The 26,144-nt window shown below is 42.2% G+C and overlaps 1 protein-coding gene across 7 annotated transcripts in view; it reads left to right on the plus strand.

Moving 5' to 3' along the window:
- PPP2R2B (protein phosphatase 2 regulatory subunit Bbeta) overlaps positions 1-26,144 on the plus strand; it is a 445,379-nt gene that overhangs the window by 342,070 nt on the left and 77,165 nt on the right. The window lies entirely within an intron of this gene.

The raw sequence follows: 26,144 nt of genomic DNA on the forward strand, positions 1-26,144 counted from the left end.
TCTCTGGATACAGGTTAAAGTGGTTCAGGACTCGGTGGTGAGTTTGGTTTTGGATGTGTTCAACCTGAATGGTAAAGCAGACACATGTTGAGACCAGCCCTAGCCCCAAGGGACTTTCCAAACTGTGTCAGATCCGTGCTTTCAGATACCAGCTACTAAAGACCGAAAACCGAGAAGGGACACGTGTGGGGAGAAGAGGGGGTCACTCTAGGTTTAGAAGCAGCTACAGGAATTGAATGATCAGTGCCTGGTTAGCTCGCTTGTTTATTTATTCATTAATTCATTTGTTCCTCTCTTTATTCAGCAGGTGCTTTTTTTAAAAATATTTTATTTATTTATTTTAGAGAGAGAGCGCATGAGCAGGGGGAAGGGCAGACGGAGAAGGAAAGAATCTCAAGCAGGCTCCTTGCTAAGTACAGATCCCAATGTGGGGCTCAATCTCATGACCCTGAGGTCATGACCTGAGCTGAAACCAAGAGTCAGACACTCAACTGACTGAGCCACCCAGATGCCCCCAGCAGGTGCTTTATGAACTCAGGCTCATTGCTGGCCACAGTGCTAGGCTCTCGGGTATTTACCCAGTAGTCCCAGGTACCTGGTCGTTGGTCTTCTGAGCAAATAAGCATTGGCTGTTCTGTTTCTTCTTGTCAGCCTGTGCCTTCAGCCTGAAGAACTGCCAGGCAAGTCTCCCATATCAGGCCGGGCTGATGCTCTAAAGGCTCGGAGGTTTTGCAGAGCCGAGGGTAGGGTAGTGAAGAGTATGGACATTGAGTCAGTCTGTCCTGGGTTAGAACTGTGGCACCACTGCTTTCCACCTGGGGACCTTGGACATATTAATTAAAGTCCTTGTGCCTCCCAAGTCCCAGTGCATTACAAGGATTCACTGCTTCCTGGGATTTTTGTGAGAAATCCATGCTGTCTTATGTGTGATGAAGTGCTTAGCCTTGTAGAGTCTCACTCCCAGAAAGCACTCGTTAATGTGTGTTCCCTGCTGTTGGTTTGGTATTATCTTCATCATTATCATTATCATAGCTGTTATTACTCCCTACTGATACAAGGAAGTTCATATTCTTTTCCTTTTAATATACTTTTTATACTGTTGTATTCAGTCTACAAGCCATTCGCTGATACCTAGTGAGCGGCAGGCAATCCACTGGCTGTCCAAAGGGAGTAAGACAGTCTTTTGTTCCGTGGAACTCGGCAATACTGTGGGGAAAACAGAGGGCTTAGGTGCCACTGGGGAGTTCACACCATGACCTTCTGCCCAGATGTCACCTTGTCCTTGTTTGCTCTGTGGACGGACTTTCTCAGATGCCGTCTGTAGTTCCCACGAAGAGTTCCTGGTGTCCCTGGCATTCTATGGGATTTCATATGCCTTGTGGTTGGCCGCTCCGAGATGCCGCCCACATGATGGAGAGAAGGCCTCTGTGTATGTTTCCATTAGAGCAGAGATGCTGAAGTGGACTTGGTACTCATCAAACGTGGAAGGAGGCCTTGAGGTGTGGCTGCAAGTTAGAAAACCCCAATTCTGGTTCTTGCTTTCGTCTTAACAAGCTGTGTGACCCGGGGCCAGCAAATCACATTTCTTCTCTCCAGTCTTAGTTTCCGAGCTGCCACACAGAGGACTGAATGAATAGTCTGTGCTGTTGCATCCACGGTGCGAGTTCCAGATTCCCGGGACCCAACCCCAGTGATTCCCTTCAGCAAATGGAGGTGATCCAGCGAAATCTACACGTTTAACACAAGCCCCCGGTGGTTGAGACAGGGGGTCTGTGGTCACTGGATTTTATCATCTCTAAGGCTCCCCCGAGCTATCATTTTTTTATAGAAGTACTTTTTTATAAAAGTAGCCTCTGCTACTTTTCAATCATTTCAATAGTTACTATATCAACTAGAGAGACACATTTGCTATAATATTGTAAATACCCATATTTGATTTCACCCCGTCTACTTTCCTAGGCTTTCCAATATCCTGTGTTTCAGCGTAATCATCCACACTGCAGCATTCTTTGGATGAAAACACTGAAAAGGCCAGCCTCCTTTCCGTTTTGATCCCAGTAGTAGAAGAAGAAAAAAAAAAACAAAACAAGCAACCCTGAAGACCATAGATTCAGAACAATGACTCCAAACAGAGAATGAGCTGACGTGATATTAATCAAGCTGTAATTTACTAACATGCTCCTCTCTCGAAATTTGCATTGCCAGCATTTGTGGCTTTTTCCCCCTCCCTGTCTTATGATTACCTCTTGCTCACTTTTCATACTTTACAGTTCTGTGTGGATCTTGAGAGTGAGAACATTTAATAATACCCGACAGCTAATTAATCCTCACTGAGTAATGAACCTGTTCTGTTTCAGTGCTAGGAGGCTCAGCTTTTCAAAGCAAGAATGTGGCTATTTTTTTTCTTTTTTCATGGAAGAGGTAGCCTTTTAAATCCAATCACTCATTACCCAGAGAGGCACCGTATTGCCTGCTCAGTATATAACATCCAAAGCAATAATCATAATGATAATTTAATAATAACACCTTATAGCTGTAAAGTGCCATTTATATCACCAATTGTTTTCTTACCTAATCCCTTGATTCATCTTCAGAACGGCCAGTGGGAAAGCCAGTGAAAATGCTGGTGCCTAGTATTTATTGAGCATTTATTATATCCCATGCACCATGCTGCACACTATATCTGCATTAGCTACCACCTGCGGTACAGTTTGCTGTTAAATACCCATTGTACAGATGAGGCTCAGAGAGGTTAAGTAATATGCCCAGGATCACGCAGGACTAAGAATGAAAATCTTGATCTCCTTTGCTGTGGACCTGAGCCCTTAAACCTGGTGCAGTCTCAAAGAGAGAAGTGACTTGCCCAGCGCCTGCCGACTGGTGATTCCAGAGCCGGGACTAAAAATGAAGAGCTTTGGCTCTTGCACTTGGACACGTACATTGGAGGATTTGAAATGGCTTTCAATTAGTACCATTATTCCAGATCAGGATGCCTGTCTCCCTCTCTCCCCACCCGCTCCACTTTCTCTCTTACCCCCACATTCATACACAGTGGGTTTTCAGATCCCTGACCTCAGCATGCGGGAACAGTGACCCCAAGGTCTTCTGTAATTCAGCTTAGCATGTTTCCCCTGGCCTTCCTGCCCAGCTTCCCAATAGCAAGGTGTACGCAGCCCTCAGAACCCTTTCTAGTCAACAGAAACTCATAGTTCTAGTGACTTCATCAGCCTGGGAGGGAAGCTGGGTGGTGAGAAATCACACTTAGCATATTTCTCCCTGCAAGAGGAGCCTGGAGTTATTTGCCTCATTATGGTTGGCTGCCAGTGCCCTGGGAACCTAGGCCAGACTGGAATTTTTTTTTTAACAAGTTATAAATGTAGATTTCAGAAGGTGTGATCTCCCACACTGTGACTTTGCCATAACCGCCCCCAAAAATGAAGGGGCTGTAATGAATTCCAGTTTTCTAATGGATTTTACCTAAATCTTCCTTATAGCTAATATAAATAATAATAATAACCATGTTTATTAGGTGCTTACTCTATGTCAGATGCTGGATTTCATATCCTTCGATCATGTAGTTCTAACAGTAACTCTGCCAGGTACGTTCTCTTACTCTCTCTGTATCATCCAAAGCCTGCCTTCCTCAGAGAAGCTCTCCTAGAATTCCCTAGGGAAAATCACACCCTCGGATCTTCCCCTTCACTTTTGGTGGCCTTACCCTGACCCTCGTTTGCTAGCTTGTATCCTTACCTGAGATATCATCTGTCCATTTTCTGCTGCCCCTCCACCTCCTCTTAAACGTAGCCTCCAAGAAAGCGGGAGCCACGCTGGGTTTCCTCCCGTAGCCCCAGCACCTAGAATACGCAGCACATGGTAGGTCATGTATTTGTCAAATGAATGCATTACACAGAAGTGGAAACAGAGTCTTAGTGAGGGCAAGGATTTTACCCAAGATCTCATGGCTAGCAAATGGCAGAACTGGGATGCAAACCTACTCTATCTGATCCCAAGTTTTCATTATGATTCCTTATAGTTTCTGCCTTCTAAGAAGATATTAATTCATGATCAGAGACAGAGGAATTTCATTCTTTGTGTACCCTGGAATTCTTCAGCCCAGCTTTCTTAATGCATGAGCTTGACTTTGGTGGGGCAGGGGGAACAAGGAGTGAGGACTGCAAAGGCTTTTCTGTCACAGGGTGGGCACACAGTGGATGCACTGTTTTTTTAGAAAGATGAAATGACCTCCTGTTTTATATACGAGCCCTCTGCTGGTGACTGCCTCTGTCTTCCTCTCAGCCTCAGGACACACACACGTGATGTTCTGGATTAACATTTTTCCACATAGAGTGACCCTGATGTTTGCATATGTCATCAGTGGCTGTTTGGATACCTCGCCCCCCACCCCACCCCCGCCACCGTCTGAGACACCTTGGCCCGTCAGCATGAGCGTTTGCCAGCTCTGAACTCAGCAGGGGTCATCTTGAGGATTGTTGCTAATAGGTCACGAGGTTAGTAAGGTTGATTAAACAGACTAGCTCTTTTCCCGAAAGTGATCCTTTCAGTGAAACAACTAGTCTAGCTACCGGATCTGTTTTCTAAAGAACTGATTAAACAGACCAGGGGGTTAAGTGAAGCAAACTGCATGTATTCAGCCTTTCCTAGCGACCGGCTCTGGGCTGAGCATTGTGTAATGTATATTTTACAATTCTTTCTTCATTGCAATCCTGTGACTTGGGCATCATGCCTGTTTTACGGGATGTGTAAACAGAAGCTCAGGGAGGTAAATACCAGCTTAAGGCCCCACAGATAATAAATGACAAAGCCAGGAATGGAGCCCAGGTCTGTCTGATGCCAGAGGTCCTGCCCTTCCCCATTATGCAGGACTGTGTATTGTGTGGCCCCTGATCGAGACAACAGCAAGGGTGATAGCATCTGACACGTAGAACTCTTTACTGTCTTTTTATCCTACTAAGTGCCTACTGTGTGTCAGGCACTGTGCTAGATATGTACTGCCAAGTGGATCTCCCACAGATGAGTGCAACGCACTCCCTTTCTTCAAGAGGAAGGTGGAAACAAGATGCAAGTGCCTGCCACCAGAAATTAATGGAAGCAATAGTTCTTAAACTTCAGAGTGCCTCATGGGCACCTGGGGGGCTCTGTCGAGTACAGTCCCTTCTCACCAGGGATTCTGGCTTAGAAGGTCTGAGTTGCACCCAGTGAATCTTTGACAAGACCCCTCCTGGAAAACCCCCAGGTGATCCTGGTGCGTGCGGTCCCTGGGCCACCCTTTGAGAAACACCGGAGAGGATAAGGGTCCCGAGACCAGCACAGAAGATTGCCATATCAGAGGAAGAACAGAAGGGAAGGAGGTACAGGACTAGGAAGGAGTTTCCAAGATGCATCTTGACGGATAGATGTTCTTTCATGCTGGGTGTCTCATTTGATGCTCCCACGGATCCTGGGAGGCAAGTAGGACATGAATTGATATTTTCCTCTTTCTTATGGTATGGATATAATTATCCCCATTATAAAAGGGGGAAACTGAGGCTCTGAGGAGCAGATACTTTCTGTCTAGACACAACCTTATGCTTTTTTGATGCCCTCTCTGGTACCCATGGAGGATGAGTAGCCCCAGTTTCAGGGCAGACTACTGGGTGAGTCAAGATCGGCCAGCTCTGCCCAGGTTTTAATTTTGCCTTTATGCTTTGATACCCGAGGCCTCTCAGGACACAGATACAGCCTTCCCTTACGTATTTTTAATTTTTCTAGACTTCATTTTGTGATTTATTGCTGCGCCGGGGACTTAATATCCAATCCTTTTACAGTTTCATCTTTCCTTTCCTTATATTTGTTGCAAATAACAATGAAGTGTTTAGCTACTGCAGTGAAAAATCAATCAAGCCTGTTCCATATTCACAGGCTTGCAATGGCACCCGGATGGCCCCCTGGATTAGATTAACTTCGTGAATGTGTCACTGTGGTGTAGGTAATTTCTCAACCTTCGCTCCATCCCTCCTGCTCCTGCGTCGGCGGATGGATATTGAGATTTCCCATTGATTGACTGCCCCGAAAGAGAACACTGACGTGTGATGTGTGTAACTCAGCGGGACGCACATAGTCTGTGTTTATGAAAATAAATAATAATTTCTGTTATCATTATTGATTGCCATCATTATCTGATTGTATCTGTCTGTGTCATGGGGTTTCGGTTATGGGATCAGAAAGCACTCCACAGGAACCTCAGGCACAACCCTCCCCAACAAGCCTCTGCATTTTGATGTGTTTTGCCTTTTGAGGGTGAGGGTTAGGGATGTCTCCATCCTGTTCTTTGGCTAATGTTCGGTGAGACAATGTTAGTTGTGTTCAATGTTAAGCAAAGGAACTTATTCTGTTGGAATAATAATAAGAGCAGCCAGCATTTATAGAGGATTTGCTGTGTTCCAGGGACAGTGTACATATATTGGCTGATTTAATCTTTGAGATAATTATAGCCTTTATGTAGGGACTGAGATAAACTTCATTTTAGAGATGTGAGACCAGAAGTCAGAGAGGTTAAGCAATGTGCCTGAGGTCACACAGCTGCTAAGTGGCAGTGTTTGGACTTGAATTCATGTTTTTACTATCCCTCCTCTCATATCAAAATAGAATATCTGGTCTATTCATCTGAATAGTCAATGTAAACCACACTCTGAGTCAGCAGGAACTAGAGGAAAACCTATCAAGGAAACTGTAGAAGCTGCAGGTGCCTTGGGCACAGGTGAGTTTTCCATGTTGTTTTGGGGGAAGGAGGAGCAGAAAGGATGCATGGAACTAGGTCATGGTTTACCAAACCTGGATGATGATCAGACTCTGGGAACGGCCTAAATCATTCCCAGCTCACTGACTCAGAATGTGTAGGAGCAGAGCCAAAGGATCTTCCCGTACCTCTCAGCTCTATCCCAGTCCTGAAGACCACCTGGGTGTGAGGAGCATTGGCACGATGATGACCTGAAAGGTCCGGTCCAAGGTGAAGGTTCTCTGGTTTCATTGTTTAAGTTCTTTCTTTGACTTCTTCCTTCCTCCCACCTCAGGGTACTACATAGAATAATTTGAGGGCAACCTTATTATCAAAACGAAGTTGGCGCTATACTGAGTGATTTGATTTGGAGTAAGCTTCTGCAAGCCATCAAGGTTTAGGTTGTGTGTGAGTGGTTCTGCCCTTCAAGACTCAAGTTCTTTTCCCATCCTACTCCTTATGGAATCAGTGGGCAGCCCACCTGATGGCCAGTGTACTCTAAGAGATAACACTATTGCAGACATTCATTAAACATATACTGTGTGCCAGGCTTTCTGCTGGGTACATTACAAACACCATCTCTCGCAGCCCCGTGGGGTGCGTACTCTTGTCATCCCCATTTTACAGATGAGGAACTTTATTTCAAAGCTGAAATGACTTACCCACAGGCTATAGCCGCTAAGTGGCAGTCACATTTTTAACCACATTCTCACTGACTCTGGAGTCTCTGATCTTAACACCATACTGTGGGTCTCCAGGAAAGGGACCAGGGCTCTGGCCACATGTCATCCATCGTCTGTAAGATGGAGATCACCATGCTAATAGAGTAATATGCCGACAGTATGTGGCATGATGCCTTGTGAACAGTGGATGATCAGCATTATTCCCTTTCTCCTTTCCCCTCCCCTCTTGTCTGTCACCTGGAGACCAGGAGTTTCAGGAAAGTCTGATGAATATAATTGTAAAGGTTCAATGCAGTGTGACGTCTGGGGCCCAGCAATCCATTGTGCCTGATTTTGAATGTGTGTTTGTACTGACTCTCCAAAGCTGCCTCAGATTCAGAGTGCATTCTCAGACTGTAAAATATTTTCTTTCATCTGAAAGCTACCTTTGTTCTGCTGCCTTTCCAGTGTAGTAATCAGATCCAGTGTAAATGTAAATATAAGCAGAATCCTATACCTGGTTTAAGATCAAGTTCTTTTTGTCTCTTGCTCCTACCCCCTTTGAAGGCTACCATGGCTTCCTAAATGTGCTAGGAACTGGTAAATGCCACTCCCCATATGTACACCTAATGGCAGTGGGAAGCTAAGAAGCCCACTAATATTAGAAAAAGAAAAGAATCATGTTAGTGAAGAAAACCTTGATGTTTCCATGGCCTCTGATGCAGTTTATCTCGAGATTCCCTGGTCACGAGGCAGGACCATATTCTAGACGATGACCTGTTCTCTTCCTGACATCGGTCATTAACTCGTGTGGGTTTCAGAGGTGTGGTGAGGTTGGCCGGGCCAGGCAGGCTGCTGGCCTTTGTTAGGCTCTGCAAGCAAGGATCTTGTCACTGTGTCAAACCTAATTCACACTGACCCAGATGGATTTTTCTCAAAGAGAAGTTATCAGTATAGTTTCACCCGTCTTTTCCTTTCAAGAGCTCTCTGTATATTTTTACAGTAAGCAGAAAATCCAGGCACAACTGGATGATTCAAGGAGAAAAGTGCCTCCAATTCCTGAATTGTTCAGGTGGAGTTACCTGAATTAGGAGTGTGATGGGAAAGACATTGTCCCCAGACCAGGTCCTGGCTCAGAAATAGGAGCTCACTGTTGCTGCAATGAGTGGTGTGAGTCCCATCCCCTGAAGTGACACCTGCTCAGGTATGAGTGTGCGGACGTGCACAGCCCAAGAAACCTTAGAACATTCACAAAGCCCAGAACAGATTCCTATTTGTCCGTTAGACTTACTTAACCAGAGATCAGAAATACGTGCCTAATCCCTTCTGCTACCAGCTCATGCAAAGAACTAATTTGAAGCCACAGAAGAAATTCTAGGGCTCCTGCTCATTATACATAAGATTTTTTTTTTTTTAATTTATTCAACAGAGAGAAAGAGAGAGAGAGAGGGAACACAAGCAGGGGGAGTGGGAGAGGGAGAAGCAGGCTTCCCACTGAGCAGGGAGCCGATGTGGGGCTCGATCCCAGGATCCTGGGATCACGACCTGAGTCGAAGGCAGACGCTTAACAACTGAGCCACCCAGGCGCCCCATACATAAGATTTTTGTAGAAAATAATTAACACAGGTGGGTTTAGAATCAAGTTCAGTAGAAGATAGGATCACTTTGATCCTCATACATTGCAAACTAGGCTTTACCTGATGCTTTGATGTAGCATTTTAAATACCAGTTCTTACCTGAGAAAAAGATTTTAAATACTTCCCTAGAGGTTAATGTACAAGAAGATCCTTTTTTTTTTTTTTTTTTTTTGGTGCAAAGGAACTGGTTGGAGGAAGACGTTTTATAAGGGTACTTCCATGTTAAAGGAGATTGTTATCAACAGAAATTCTTTGGATTCCTTAGAATGATTGAGCCGGAAGGAAAAAAACTTTCTACCTACCTAAGGGTGTTAATTGGTATTTGCTTGAGTGGAGGAGAATGGGTCACACCCTTGTGATTTGTTTGTGATCAGATGATCAGTTGGGCTCCTGTCCTTTACCAGAAAATGTTAAAGGCAGTGATAAAAACACACACATTCACTCTCACAAATGTTTCTTGCTCGAGAGTATATGGGGAAACCCTCACTTAAACACATTTAAACAAAAGTATTTACTTCAGGGTTTCTCGGGACCTTTAATATACTGATAGAGGATATCAAACTCCAAGAAAGATATATGACATGTGATATTTTGCACCAAATTTAGCTGACCATGAAAAGCCCTTTGCTCGGCTCATGGGATCACTTTTCTTTATGACATTCTCCTCAAAATGTGGTCTTTGGCCCAGTGCCAGTCTATAGATAAGGTACCAGAATATGAATCATCACTCACTGAGCCACTGCTTTCTTCAGCTGATACTTTCATTTTCCATAGCAAGACTTTCTCAGCGAAGGAAGGAATGCATTGATTCTGTCTTAAGCTCCTTATCTTATCATCGACAATTAACAAACAGCTTGTGGGTCTGTTTCAAGCGGCACAGCCGTAGACCTCACCTGGGGAAATGTTGGCTGAAAGGATTGGGTCAGGGAAGAAGGAGTTCGCCTGGTAGCATTTTCACTCTTACTGCCTTGCCATCACAGAATCACGTTGATGGGGAAAGATTCTTCACTTTCAAGCTCATTAACATTAACTGAGCACTTAATAGTGTCTGGCACAGCACCAGGCACCTTGTGTACTTCCCCATTTAAGCTTCACCTTAACTCCGTGAGCTTAAAACTATTGTTGCCAGGGACACTTGGGTGGCTCAGTCTGTTAAGCGACCAACTCTTGGTTTCCACTCAGGTCGTGATTCTCAGGGTTGTGAGATCAAGCCCCACATCAGGCTCTGTGCTCTACACAGAGTCTGCTTAGAATTCTCACCCTCCCTCTGCTCCTCCCCCCACTCGCTCAGGCATGTGCGCCCTCTCCCTCTTTCTCTCTCTCTCTCCAAAAGTCAGTAAATAAAATCTTTAAAACAAAAACAAAAAACTATTGTTGCCGTTTCAGACGAGGAAACTGCTCCACATGGAGAAAGTAGTTTGTGCAAGGTTGCTCACTAGCAAGTGACAGAACCAGAGTTCACCCCTGGCTATCTGACTGTAGACTCCCCCCTCTTGGCCACCATGGTATCTGGCTTCCCAAAAGCCATGACTTTCAACCATCTGAGCCAATGGAGGTTTTATTCCCGTTGTCAGAGACCTCTTGAAGCAAGAACACCACATTAGCCAATCTAGAAACCATCCCTGTTCACAAATGTCTCCTCCTGTGTAGCTTAGCATCTCTTTAATCTACATTTATAAAGGGAAGGTTGCACATCTATAGTCCCAGATAGACATGGCTGCCCTCATGGGTCTGACAGGGAGAAACTGGGTGGTTACGTGCTTTTGTCTGAAAACGGAATGGCACCGACGATGTGTCTGTGCCTGATGCTAATGCTCCTTCTCAGCATTTGCTTCCCTGCTCTGTGATCCCACTTCCTCTCATTATTTCAGGGGTTTAGAGTTTTCTGCAACTTTGAATTAAATAAGGACATTGTCTATTTAAATGCCAAAATATCTAGACACAAGGGGAGCAAACTTCATCCAATCATCCCATTGCAGTAGCAAACAAGCAGATGTTTAGAAACATGTGAGAGCTTGATTTAAAAAAAAAAAAAAATCATTTGCTCTCCAAATTCAAAGAGCATCTGAGAAAAGTATTCGGGGCAGGGGATGAGACAAGCAGGGGAATGGAAGATTACCAATGAGTTCAGGAGTTGTGAGGTTAGGTATTGAGACAGCAGTGACAAAAGACAGCCATATTTGGTCCCATTGTTCTTTGCCACAATCAAGTCATCCCTGCACCTGAACCCCCAGTTGACTGTCACATCAGTTCTGATTAAATGTGCCTTGGCCCTACACAATGGTCAAATCAACTAAGAACAGATGCACCACCTGGATCTCACTCATTCTACAAATATTTCTTGAGTCTCTACTGTAAGCCAGGCCCTGCAACGGGCCCTGGGTGGCAGCAGTGAACAGGAATGACCAGGTTCCTGCCCTCATGGATCTAAGAGTCTCTTTTGGTTGGAAAGGGCATGAATCAAATGCCGCCCCCCCCCCCCAATGATACCAGGTGGGGGTTGCAGAAGACAGGCGATGGTGCACAGGAAAGCAGACAGGAGAATTTGATCCATTTGGGGAGAGCAGAGAATAAGTTCCTGAGCAACTACTAATTGAGCTGAGGCAGGAGGTAGGTGAGGAGAGGAGTGGGAGGAACATTCCAGGCAGAGGAGATGCTGCGGGCCAAGGCCATGAGGTAGGAAGTTGCACGGGTGAGCAGGGGATGGAACAAAGGTCAGAGTGGCTGGAATGCTGAGCACAAGGAAATGTGTAGTGACAGCAAGGTGCGGGTAACAAGGTAGGCGGGTCATGGCCAGACCATGTTGGGCATCACAGACCTTGCTAAGGAATCTGCTCTTTCCTCCCAAGAGCAGTGCAAGCCCTTTCTTCTCCACATTGGTCATTTTTGGAAACAGCTGTTATTTGCTCAGATAGCTAAACGTTCTCTACCCAAGACAGGATATACACCACAGTAGAAAAGCTGTCGGCACAAACCAGGAAGTTACTGGCAGATACGAAGAGTTTAAATGGCGGAAGCGAATGGCATCTTGTCAGGGGCCATGTCGCCCTCCGGCCCCTTGCCTGTCACTGTTTTGATACATGTCAGGGCATGGCCTCCACGGACCTTCTCCAATATGAAGGCATCCTCCCTCCAAGGTGAATCTTCCCGTGAGTGATTGAATTGTTTGGAGGGTCATAGACCCTGACAGCTCCCTATTACACGAAGGAAAAGATAAGCTTCCGATTAGTCCTGGGGCTGGAGGAAGCCAAGACAGAGTGCACCTGTCAGAACTGCTTACAACATATAAATCATTACCTCAATTTTCCATGCAAGAATTGGGCCAGAGAGAAAGAAGTGACTGAGGTTGGTTAGCAGTGCAGAACCATTTTAAAGAGCTCTTGCCTGACTCTGAAGCAGGATTCGCTCTGCTATCCATGCAGAGAGAACGGAGCCCCATGCCCAGAGGAACGGCAGAGACAAATGCCCACTAGCTCCAGAAAAGGGCGATTTGTTTCTCTGGTGTTCACTAAGGGCTCTTACTGCTCATCTAACAAGAGCGGCCACCAAAGCTTTCCCTGAATCCAAAGGGGAGCACATTTGGTATTGTGCTTGTTCTTTGTGAGGTCCTTGATTTCCCTATTGTGTAATCACCATAGTAATCATGGTTATTGTCATCATTTTCCTTCTCTCAATCGCTGACCAAAAATCTCCAAGATAGCCAGGGACCATCTGGGACTAACCTCCTGTCCCACAGTCCAGGATATCAAGGTGTATCTAGGGGCAGAAAACAGCCTAAAACTGAAAAAAAGGCTTGAATGAAGGACAGCAAATCTGAAGATATTCAGTAAAAATTGAAAAGCCTAAATTGATTGGACAATGCCCAAATATTCATTTCATTTTACAGTCTATAAAATACCAAAGAGCTAGCAGAATGTGGGAGCCTGGAAGCCTCCAGTGGGAGAAGCTCCAGCACTGAGTAAACCCAAACTACCGACTTGTGTAGCAGACCCTAAGGAATGCTGCCTTGTGCATCTTCTGGGCTCCAGTAGACCGAGGGGACACACCTGTGGGGGAACTCCTTCATTCTCCAGGACAGACCCGGGCTTTTGAAAGGGGCTTTCATCACTGGCACCTGCATTAAAAGGGATCCATGTTTTGTCCAGCTCAGATATTCCTGTTGCCAGTGATCGAGGAGGCTTTCTTCTTTTCTGCCTTCATGTATTTTAAAGAGAAGCATATCTTCAGAATCACAACACAGCCCAAAATGTGTTGGCTGCCAGTTAAAATTCCCTAGGACTAAGAAATGCAGTATATTTTCTGTGAACAAACCCAAAATATGAGTCAAGACAGTACACAGAGGGATGTGGGAGCTGAGTGAAGAAGTCACATGGATACTTTAAAATAAAACAGAATAATTGCTTGTTTGTTCAGAATGTGTGAGCAAAATGTTCTTATTGCCAGAAGAAATGTGAGGCCGACTTATTTCCACTTATCCTCTGGTAAGGGAGGGAAGCCCACAGTTGGAACTGTTGTGGGAGAGTCTAGTAGAGCAGTTACAAGAGTTTAGAGGAATAGCTCTGGATTCAAATCCCAGCTCTGTCTCTGTATGGCTTTGGGCCTTTTTATTTTATTTTATATTTGAGAGAGAGTGTGTGCAAGCAGACCGAGGAGGGGGCAGAGGCAGAAGGAGAGGGAGAGAGAGAATCCTCAAGCAGACTCCCTGCTAAGCACAGAGCCCGACGCAGGGCTCGATGCCAGGACCCTGAGATCATGACCTGAGCCAAAATCAAGAGTTAGACACTTAATGGACTGAGCCATCCAGGCACCCCTGGCTTTGGGCCTTTTATTTAAGCTTTCAAAGTATTGATTTTATCATCAAGAGGGACCTACATCGGGATGCCTGGGTGGCTCAGTCGTTAAGCGTCTGCCTTCGGCTCGGGTCATGATCCCGGGGTCCTGGGGTCGAGTCCCGCATCGGGCTTCCTGCTCAGCAGGGAGTCTGCTTCTCCCTCTGACCCTCCCCCTTCTCATGTGCTCTCTCTCTCATTCTCTCATTCTCTCTCTCTCTCAAATAAATAAATAAAATCTTTAAAAAAAAGGGGGGGGGCCCTAACATCATAGTACTTACCAGCATAGGATCTGGCTTTTAGTATTAACCATTCAGTAACAGGTAGCTAGCTTCAGGTTGGGAATTAGGAATGCTCGGTACAGAGATATCATTGGTAGATCCAGCTGTTGCTTTTAGATGGAAACATGCAGTTCTGAGGACAGGTGGGAAAGGAAAGACTTCTAGCTTGATCAAATGGCCAAAGTTCATTTGCCTAAGCCACATCAACCTCAATATTTAAGTCTCTTCAGTGAATGTTCATATCACTGGCCTAAAGGACATTCCCATTAAAGATACATAAATATATGAATACATACAGACAGACTCTAATTGGGAAGGAAAAACAAAAAAATCTGTAAGTGAAGATAAGGAGATAACAGAAAATAAGTCATCAGTTTGAGTCTCTGGATAAATCGAGGTATGTTCCCATGCTGTATCACCCTTTTTTGGGAGACCAGTGAACTTTTAAGCTCTCACTGAGCTAGGAAAATTTCCGTGCTTTGTAGTAACTTCTTCGTAGAGAAGAAGCTTCAGCCCTTTGATGCAAGTGGCCTCTGGGATAATAGCACTGATAATTCCCTGAAAGGTTGTTAAAAGTTGGCTCAGGACTCTGGTGGCAAGTCTTCTTTTAGATTCTCTGCCTCAGCCTCCAGCCATCAGTCAGCAAAAGTGCAGAATTCTTTACCCAGGTCAAAGGATCCACTCTCAGATGTTAGACCTTCTGTCTTTATTTTGTTGACATTGAAGAAAACCTTCTATGTATCTCACTTTCCCTTAAAAAAAAAGCCAAAAAAAAAAAAAAAAAATTTCTTGCTGTTTTCTCCTGGTCTTGACCACTGAGAAAAGAATTCTTTTTTTTCTCCCAGCACAAGCTCATTATTAATCTATTCCACATTCACAATTTCAAATTCAACATTGGACATTAAAACTGACCTAGCAGAAATTTCCCCCTTAATTGGACCACTTTTCTATAGAAACCATCCTGCCAGCATCTGTGGTAAGATGTACTCTGGAAAAACAAATGATCAGGTGGAATTAGATTGCTCTCTCTTTCTGTTTGCTAACAACGCTACGCCTTTGCATAATTCTTACTGATTATCAGAAGGGAAAAAGCTATAACTCAGGCAGAGATGAGCTTTATTGGCGTTGGGCCCTCCTAGGGAAGAAAAAAATATATATATGTGAGCAGAAGCATTTGCAAGTGCCTTATATGTTGAGAGATTGAAATTCCAAACAGTCTGTAAACTTAGCTTGCCTAAATCTGCAACCTTAAAAAATGAAAATGTCTCCCTATATTTGGTATCATAACTCAAGAGCTGGGTTTATCTCCTTCTCTATAATTAAAGAAAAAAATTATATACCTATAAATATATCTAGAAGAGAATGTCATTTGAAATGAAAGAGTTCTCGGGACGCCTGGGTGGCTCAGTCGGTTAAACGTCTGCCTTCGGCTCAGGTCATGATCTCAGGGTCCTGGGATCGGGTCCCGCATCGGGCTCCCTGCTCCACTGGGAGCCTGCTTCTCCCTCTGCCTCTGCCTCTCCCTCTCTCTCTCTCTAAATAAATAAAATCTAAAAAAAAAAAAAGAAAAGAAAGAGTTCTCATGAAGGAAAAATAAATAGTTGGGGAGAGCCCAGGAGTCAGATGCCTTCAAAGACTTAGAAACCCACTCCAGCCTGAACAGCTGCAGGTTGCCCTTGTAAAGGGAAAGAGGTGTGTCCCCCACCTTTGTTTACATTCTGAACCATACTATGGTTCCATTTTCCCTAGCGGTCCTTAGGCATCTCCATTTTTGCTAGTAATTTCCCCTGTCAGGACAGATCATGTAACTTTCATCTGTAATGTTTGGACAAACTCTGCTTATGCTGTCTAGCTTTGGAGCCATCCCCCACTCCAGCACGCTCCTTGTTGAGAAGCTATTCCTTTGCCTCCAGTTTTAGATTCTCCTCCTTTCTGCGGGGGAGTCCACAGAAACCCATTGAGTCTGTTCCCTGAGCGAATCTAGGTCTCCTTTGACCCTGTCATGATGAGATGGAGGAATAATTAGTCCCAGTTTCCTATATTCCAAACAGTTTCAGGTGTCTGTTAGTATCAAGGCCAGCTGTGTGGGTTGATGGTTTGATGCTTGTTCGTCAACAACACCAAGGCTATAAAAAAAATTAAAAAAAAAACAAAACAGCATTTTCCTTTGGAGGACTTGAAGAATCTTACTTCATAATCTTCTCCCCTGGGAAATTTACATCTTTTGCCTCTTTGGACACATCTCCCATTGTGAAAACTGCAGCAAATAATTTTCCTCCTTTATGTCTTTCTTTTGGGCACATTCTTACTTGTCGATCAATAAATTACCCCCTGCCAAGCTCCAGCAGCCTGGCTTCCTTCTTCAGCGCTTACATTCTCGTTTTGTGTTTAAAAAAGAGCTCATTATTTTTCTCTTAACCTCCAGTGAAATCTTCTCTTGATTCTCTTCCTTTATCTTGCTTATCATTTCACTTAATTCTCAGTCCAACTGTCCTCATCTGCACCTGCCTCAATTCTCTGCATTTTCCCTTTTAATAACCCGAAGTTAATGAGACTACCATTGGAGTCACACGCTCCTTTTCTGATCACTCCACGATAGGGAAACAGGATTTAATGGCAGTAGCAGGTGATACAATAGAAGGAAAGCCATAGTAGGGTCATCGTCAGGTGGGTGGTTTTGTGTTCACTGGCACGGTTGGGGCCCCGTGCAGGAGCTGTGTGAGGGTTAGCCCTTACATATTGTCCTTGTTTCATATGGTGGTAGTGAGGATTACATGAGATAAATCATGTCATGTGCTTGATGGAGTGGCATATGGCAAGCCCCCCACCCCATAAGCATTATTAGGGTACTATTAGGGTTCTAGAAAGCAAGTGTAAGAAACAATATCTCACACCTTCCCGGGTTTGGAATCCACAGCTATACATGGCCAGCAGGGGTACTGGCTTTCTATTTGTTTATGCAAATAGCTCATCACATGATTATATGGGAAATAGCACTTCCCAAGTGTGTAAAGGCACATAAAGTAGCATTGAGCCACACGAAGACAGAGACCATCTTGTTGCTGTCCCGTTGCAAAGATCCAGTGTTGTGCCTAACAAAGTACACTACCTATAAATATTTGACATCAATATATATCAATCCCCTAACATGTCCCCAGTACTGTGCTGGTCACTGTCAAATATCACTCTGTTGTCTAAAGTCTAGGCTATGTATTTCTTTTGGGACAAGACACAGCTTTAAGAAATACTGAATCGCCTAACGCAAGAGGTTTTTCCTTTCTCGTGTCTATTTTAAAATCATTCTAATTGTATCAAGCCCAAAGTCCCACTTTGATATAAATATTTTTTAGCCCCTCTAAATCTTGACTTTTTAAGATTGAGAGGTAGCTAAGTCTTTCCAGGTGACCCATCTGGCTAGAATTTAAGAACATTTTTTTCATCTTGAAAAGTGCCCTCCTTAATACCCATCACCTGTGTCACCCATCCTCGCACCCACTTCCCCTCTGGTAACCATCAGTGTGTTCTCTATGTCTGTTCTAGGTTTGTCTCTCTCTCTCTTTTTTCCTCTTTGCTCGTTTGTTTTGTTTCTTAAATTTCATGTATGAGTTAAATCATATGGTATTTGTCTTTTCTCTGACTGACTTCGCTTAGCATTATACTCTCTTGCCCTATGCATGTTGCTGCAATTGGCAAGATTTTGTTTCCTTTTTATGGGTGAATAATATTTCACATATTCTTTATACATTCATTTATAGTAGACACTTGGGCTTCTTCCATAGTTTGGCTATTAAAAAAATAATGCTGCTCTAAATATAGGGGTCATGTATCCCCTTGAATTAGTATTTTTGTATTTTTTTGGGTAAATACTCAGTAGTGTGATTACTGGATTATAGGGTAGTTCTATTTTTAATTTTTTGAGGAACCTCCATGCTGTTTTCCACAGTGACTGCACCCGTTTGCATTCCCACCAACAGTGCAAGAGGGTTCCTTTTTCTCCTCATCCTCACCACTTGTTGTTTCTTATGTTTTTGATTTTAGCCATTGTGACAGGTGTGAGGTGATACCTCATTTTAATTTTGATTTGCATTTTCCTAATGATGAGCATCTTTTCTGTGTCTGGTGGACATCGGCATGTCTTCTTTGGACAAATGTCTGTTCATGTCTTTTGCCCATCTTTAATTGGATTGTTTTTTGGGTGTTGAGTTGTGTCAGTACTGTAGTATTTTGGATACTAACCCTTTATCAGATATGTCATTTGCAAATATCTTCTCCCATTTATTAGGTTGTCTTTTAGTTTTGTTGGTTATTTCCTTCACTGTGCAGAAACTTTTTATTTTGATGTAGTTCCAATAGTTTATTTTCGCTTTTATTTCTCTTGCCTCGGGAGATACATCTAGAAAAGTATTGCCGTGATTGATACCAAAGAAATTACTGCCTATGGCCTCTTCTAGAATTTTTATGGTTTCAGGTCTCACATTAGGTCTTCAGCCCATTGTGCATTTATTTTTGTATATGGTGAAAGAAAGTGGTCCAGTTTCATTGTTTTGCATGTAGCTGTCCAGTTTTCCCAACACCATTTGTTGAAGAGATTTTTCCCATTGTGTATTCATTCTTCCTTTGTCAAAGATTAATTGACCATATACTTGTAGTTTTATTTGTGGGTTTTCTTTTCTATTCTATTGATGATGTGTCTATTTTAATTACTACCACTTTGTAATATAACTTGATGTCTAGAATTATATTTCCAGTTTTTTCTTTTTCAAGACTGCTTTGGCTATTTTAGGTCTTTTGTTTTTTCTAGCTCTGTGAAAAATGCTGTTGGTATTTTGATAGAGATTACATTAAATCTGTAGATTTTAACATTTGTTCTCCTAACCCATGAGCATGGAATGTCTTTCCATCTCTTTGTGTCATCTTGAATTTCTTTCATCAGTGTTTTATAGTCTTCAGAGTATAGATCTTTTACCTTGCTGGTTGAGTTTATTCCTATATATTTTATTGTTTTGGGTACAATTGTAAATGGGATTGTTTTCTTAATTTCACTTTCTGCTGCTTTATTATTAGTGTATAGGACTACAACAGATTTCTGTACATTGATTTTGTATCCTGAATTCATTTATCAGTGCTAGTAGTTTTTTGTTGGACTCTTTAGGGTTTTCTATTTATAGTATCATGTCACCTACAAACAGCAAGAGTTTTTCTTCTTCCTTACCAATGAAGATGCCTTTTATTTCTTTTTGTTGTTTGATTGCTATGGCTGGGACTTAGAGTACTGTGTTGAATAAAAGTGGTGGGAGTGGACATCCTTGTTTTGTTCCTGACCTTAGGGGAAAGGCTCTCAGTTTTTCCCCATTGAGTATGATGTTGGCTGTGAGTTTTTCATATATGGCCTTTATTATGTTGAGGTATGTTCCCTCTAGACTTGCCTTGTAGAGGGGTTTTTATTATGAATGGATGTTGTACTTTGTCAAATGCTTTTTCTACATCTGTTGAAATGATCATATGGTTTTTATGCTTTCTCTTTGTGGTGTAATGTATCGTGTTAATTGTTTTGTGAATATTGAACCACCCTTGCATCCCTGGATTAAATCCCATTTGATCATGGTCTGTGGTTTTTTGGGTTTTTTTGTAATTTATTGTTGGATTTGGTTTGCTAATATTTTGTTGAGGATTTTTCCATCTGTATTCAGCAGAGATATTGGCCTGTAGTTGTCTTTTTTGGTAATGTTTTTATCTGGTTTTGGTATCAGGGTGATACTGGCCTCATAGGATGAATTTGGGTTTTCCTTCCTCTTCTATTTTTGGAATAGTTTAAGGAGACTAGGTATTAACTCTTCTTCAAATGTTTGGTAGAATTTGTCTGTGAAGCTGCCTGGTCCTAGACTTTTATTTTTGGGGAGTTCTTTGTTTACTGACTCAATTTCAGTGGGGTATTTGGTCTGTTCAAATTTTCTATTTCTTCCTGCTTTACTTTTGGTAGGTTAAGAACAGTTTTTTTCATAGCATTTATTTTTATAACATTCTTCTGGGCTTTTTTGTTTTGTTTTGTTTTAGCAATTCACAGAAAACTGTTTTTTCATGTATTGCTATGATGTAACGTTCCCTACTAAAATTAATTTAGTTAACTAAAAAGCAGATTCATTAAAGAAAATGTTAAGCAAGTAATAGTCTAGGTAAAGCTGATAAGGTAAAAAAAAAAAAAAAAAGAAGAGGAAGCTTTTTCAAAATGAAAAAATAATAAATACTTACCCAAGCCAAATGAATTTGAGTCTCAAAAAAAAAAAAAAAAAACTTACCCCAAGCCAAATGAATTTGAGCCTCAAAGTGTGGATGTGAACAATCTATACTTTCTATTTCACTTTAAGACACGTGAGGTGGTTGATGAAAAATCAGTTTAGGAATCTCTGAATGAGAAAATCTCCAATATTCTTTATGTAAAATTTTTTTCATTCAGTCAACAAACATTTGCTCAGTACTTACTGTGTGTAATGCCATATTTCCTGGATGCTGAAAATAAAGTGGAAAACAATATAGAAGTAGACCCTGCCTCCATGGAGCTTACATTCTAGTAGAAGCTCATAAATATTGTGTTCCCTGATTTTTTGCCTGCCATAGATTTTTGCTTCTATGCTAAATCACAGCTTGAAAGCATATGAAACTGTCATAACTTTGTGGACACTGATTGTGTTCCTGGCATTGAGTTTCCTGTAGAGGGAAGGTCTGAAGCCAGTCTTTATTTTTACTTCTCATACTTGACTCATTTTAAAGATCTTCATAATCCACAGATATTCTTTTTTTTAAATTTTTTTATTGTTATGTTAATCACCATACATTACATCATTACTTTTTGATGTAGTGTTCCATGATTCATTGTTTGTGTATAACACGCAGTGCTCCATGCAGAATGTGCCCTCTTTAATACCCATCACCAGGCTAACCCATCCTCCCACCCCCCTCCCCTCTAGAACCCTCAGTTTGTTTCTCAGAGTCCATCGTCTCTCATGGTTCGTCTCTCCCTCCGATTTCCGCCCCCTTCATTCTTCCCCTCCTGCTATCTTCTTCTTCTTCTTCTTTTTTTTTTTTAACATATTGTATTATTTGTTTCAGAGGTACAGATCTGTGATTCAACAGTCTTGCACAATTCACAGCGCTCACCATAGCACATACCCTCCCCAGTGTCTATCACCCAGCCACCTCATCCCTCCCACCCCCCACCACTCCAGCAACCCTCAGTTTGTTTCCTGAGATTAAGAATTCCTCATATCAGTGAGGTCATATGATACATGTCTTTCTCTGATTGACTTATTTCACTCAGCATAACACCCTTCAGTTCTATCCACGTCCTTGCAAATGGCAAGATCTCATTCCTTTTGATGGCTGCATAATATTCCATTGTATATATATACCACATCTTCTTTATCCACTCATCTGTCGATGGACATCTTGGCTCTTTCCGCCATTTGGCTATTGTGGACATTGCTGCTGTAAACATCGGGGTGCACGTACCCCTTCAGATCCCTACATTTGTACCTTTGGGGTAAATACCCAGTAGTGCAATTGCTGAATTGTATGGTAGCTCTATTTTCAACTTTTTGAGGAACCTCCATACTGTTTTCCAGAGTGGCTGCACCAGCTTGCATTCCCACCAACAGTGTAGGAGTAACCCACAGATATTCTTCATGCTTACAGTAACCTAACTTCACTAGGGTATGCCTTGGTATTAAACTTTCCCTGACTGTTTTTTTTTTTTTTTTTTTTTTTTTTTTTTTTAACCTTCCCCTCTTTTTTTTTTTTTTTTTTTTTTTTTTTTGATTACTATACCCTTCCCATCTTTTCAATCTTGGATTTGAGTCCTTATTTCACAGAATTTTTATGAATACATTTTAATCTTTTTTTTTTAGAGTCACTTCTTTTGATCTTTTCATAACCAACAATTATACATACATTGGATCCTCTTTGTTTTGTGTATATACAATCTGTTCTTCATTGATTTTTATATCTTTGTACTTTTTAAAATTTTTTTATTTTATTATGTTATGTTAGTCACCATACAGTACATCATTAGTTTTTTGATGTAGTGTTCCATGGTTCATTGTTTGCGTATAACACCCTCCTTTTGTTTTGTGTCATTTCCTCAGGCCTATAAACCATGTTGATAAGTCTGATTTCCACTTTTTCTCTGTTTTACTGTGGTTGCTTCAAGGCAGCTTATATCTGTAACTGTTCTATTTTCTCTTTCATTACCTTTCTCTGTTCTGCCAATTTGTTTCTAACCTATACCCATCACTTTCTTGTTAAAAAGCCTCCCAATTGTTATTCCTACATTCACTCACCCTCCACTCCCCCCCCCCACCAACAATCTGATAACCACAAAGTACTTAGAAGGAGGTTTTAAAAATGCAAATAAGATCTCTCACTCCCCTTTTAACAGCCTCCATTGGTTTCCCTTATCACTTAGAATGAATTCCAAGGTCGTTATCATGATTTACCGGGGCCCTGTTATTGGCTCCTTCCTACAAATTATTTGATGATTTTCTTGTATTATTTGACTCTTTGTTTTATCCTCTCAATTTCTGAGCCGCTTTTGGAAAAAGATTATTCCATAGCTATAGTATACTAATAGCACCTTACATTTAGTAAGTGCTCAACAAATATTGCTTACAAATAGTTATATTAACTTTTTTAAGTATTTAGAATATCATACACTATGTAGTCCCTGACAAAAGAAGATAGAATACCCCTAGTATAAGCCAATGAAGAGCTTGAAATGTATCAAGATTTTAGAGTCCCTGACATAGTAGAAAAGTATGGTCCATGAATTCAGATTATGTTTGGATCCGTCTCTGCTGATCCTAACTGAATGACCTCATGACTTATTTCATTTAACTTCAGAGAACCTCAGTTCTTTAAATATCTGTAAAATATTTATAAAACAGTATCAACCATGTGGGATTTTTGTGAAGCTTAAAGGAGGTAATGGCATATGGGAAATGGTAGGTATTTTATAAAAGGGTCAAAAGTGGCAGTTTTGAAGAGGCTGGGTTCCAAAGTCATCCCCTAATGCAAGAGTCAAGTTTGTTGAAAAGTATCCCTGAAAAATCCCTCAAATCACCCATAAGATATACTTTACATAGTTTTTGTAATCTCTGTACAAAATAATAAGTATATATAAATACACACCATATAAAGAATAATGTACACTAGAGAGCTATATAAAAAAACCTGAAAGGCCATTTATGGAAAACAGACTGCTTTATTTTTTTTTCTAAGAGAGGGGCTAGGTGGAGAGGCAGGGGGGAGGGAGAGAGAGAATCCTAAGCAGGCTCCATACCCAGTGTGGAGCCTGACACAGGGCTCCATCTCACAACCCTGAGATCACGACCTTAGGCAAAACCATAAGTCGGCCACTTAACCGACTGAGCCACCCAGGCACCCCAAGACTGCTTTAAACCTTAGTAGCTCATTCAGTATATCAAGATGCTAGGAGATAAGATCCACAGTCAGCCAGTCTGAGGAAAGGGCAGATTGACTCCCCCCCATCTCATACTTACGTAGAGCTTCTCTACACTGAGTAGAATGCAGTTGCAATAGTCAACGTTATTTAAATGTTTCCTTCTTTCATTTTTCTGTTTTATGCTAAGCATATATAGTTGAATCCACATATTAATGCAATTCAGTATATAATTATTATTCCCAGATTAGATGCAAAATGCGTTCTCAGTAGAATGTGAAAGAAGTGGAAGTCAGGTGGAGTAATTTGGTGTTCAACTACAGTGATTTTCAATGAACTGCATATTTGTCCTGTTTTCCATCTGTATGATTAGTTTTCCCTTCCTTTTAACTGTTAGCCTCAGAGATTTATGGTTTTTAAAGGGGCCCCCTGCTTTGGCTATTGGAGAAAATAATTCATATTCCTCCCTTCAGGAAGAAAAGAAAATTAATAGTTTATAGTCCTATGAGTCAGCCTCAAAGGCTATAAGCTTCATCCTTGCACCCTCCCTCCTGCTCTTCACCATTGTATAGGCTCACATTTTGCAAAACTTGGGGACAAAGAAGAGGTCAGGAATGAATAAGGAAATGGATGGCCACCTTACAAACTTGAGGGGAACAGATAGGATACAGAGTTCTAAAAGGGCAAAGCATAGTGCTGGTGCATGCAGAGAGAAAAATCCTACCATTCATGTGTAGAATGTGAAAAGAGGAAGCGAATGTGTGAAAAAAACATCCCAGGGTCTCAGTGAATAATAACATAAAACTGTTAGGTAGAACCAGACCAGGCATAATTCATCCAAAATAGTATGTTGTTCCAGAAGAAGTAATTACCAAATTTTACTCAGGATAAACTCTTATTCTAACACACTGTTAACAATCTACTCTAAAAAAGTATGTGATTGCCACGGACAAGTCACAACTTGTAAGATTGTTAGGGAATTGAGGGACAATATTAAGAGAGAGTTAAAGAAATGGGTTCATTGCCTGAATAAGATTGAAGGGCAGTTATAACAGCATTCCAAACACAATAAATTTTCTATCCAGGGAGGAGTGGCCAATTGTGTTTTGCTCTTGAACAAGAGACTCTTAGAAGTCTGAATTATAATACTAGGAGCTTTAGTCAGGAAATGATTCCAAGAAGACTGTCAAAATAGTGCCAGGTTGAAAGAGGAAGCTAGAAAATTCATCCTTTTCTACAAGAGTCTTAAAATTCCACTGGATTGAGTACATACATGGCATGAAGAATGGGGGCAGTTCTATTAACTGGCACAGTCAGGCTGTGGGAGGACTTAAGGAAAAAAAGGGGTCATTGGAAGTGAGGTATGGAGGTAATTATGAATGTGATATATACAAGGGAAGAGGTGAGATTTCCTTATAAGGATTTGACTTTTCCATTCTTCCTACTTTGTTCCCTCCTCTCCTTTGCAATAGTGATGAGCGCTCAGTTTGAAAGTGTAATGGAGCTAGGACTAGAGGGACCATTGGAAGCCACAGTCGGAGTCATAAACAGATGGAGTTAACTTTTGTTGGTGAGGAGAAGAGAAAGAGCCAGACATCCAGGGAGAAGCAGGATAAGAGACCAGGCAGCCCCAGAGGCACCTGGGTGGCTCAGTCAATTGAACGTCCAACTCTTGGTTTCGTCTCAGGTCATGATCTCAGGGTTGTGGGGTCGAGTCCTGCGTTGGGCTCCGCGCTCAGTGGAGAGTCTGCTTTAGAATTTCTCTCCCTCTGCTCCTCACCCGACTCACGCTGGAGGGGGTGGGGGTGCTCTCTCTCTAAAAAAAAATAAATCTTAAAAAAGAGAGAGAGAGAGAGACCAGATGGCCCTAGAGAGACACAGAGACAGAAAGACAAAGCATAGTTCCCAGGCCCCTAACAGCATGCCACATCCCTATTCTATCTCACATGCTGCATCTCCAGTCCTGATAAGCCCCACGGTTTTTCTGTCCTACAATAATCCTCTTGTTTTTTGTTTTATAGGAGTTTTTTTTTTTTTAATGTAAGTTTGAGGTGGTTTCTGTTTCTTGACATCTAAACAGTCCAGACTCGATAATGTCCTGCCCCTCACCACCCCTCCCGCTTTCTTCTCTGTCCGCATTCCTATTTCAGAGGCTTGCCATTCCTTTTCTCTTGAAGTCCTATGTGCTGCTGCTTTTCTCAGACACCCTCTTCTTTCTCTGGTCGCATTCCTTCACCTCCATTCTTTGCTTCTCCCTGCTCTCTCTCCTTGGAACTAGCAAAACTTCTCCTCCAGAGCTATCTCTTCCCTCACCCACTTCATGTAACGGTTTATTTTCCAGGATTATTGCATTTCAAATTCAGCCCTGCCCTTGGGGAATGGAAGATCTCAGGTACCTCCCACTCTGCAGCCAAACTACAGGACACTCTCCTGTGTTCTCTGCCTTCCGAACTCATTCACCCATCTTCTTCATGATACAGAAAAATCTGATTATCCAGAATCCATAATT

Source organism: Phoca vitulina, unplaced genomic scaffold (genome assembly GCF_004348235.1).
Source record: "Phoca vitulina isolate PV1807 unplaced genomic scaffold, GSC_HSeal_1.0 scaffold6, whole genome shotgun sequence".
Taxonomy (NCBI): Eukaryota; Metazoa; Chordata; class Mammalia; order Carnivora; family Phocidae; genus Phoca; species Phoca vitulina.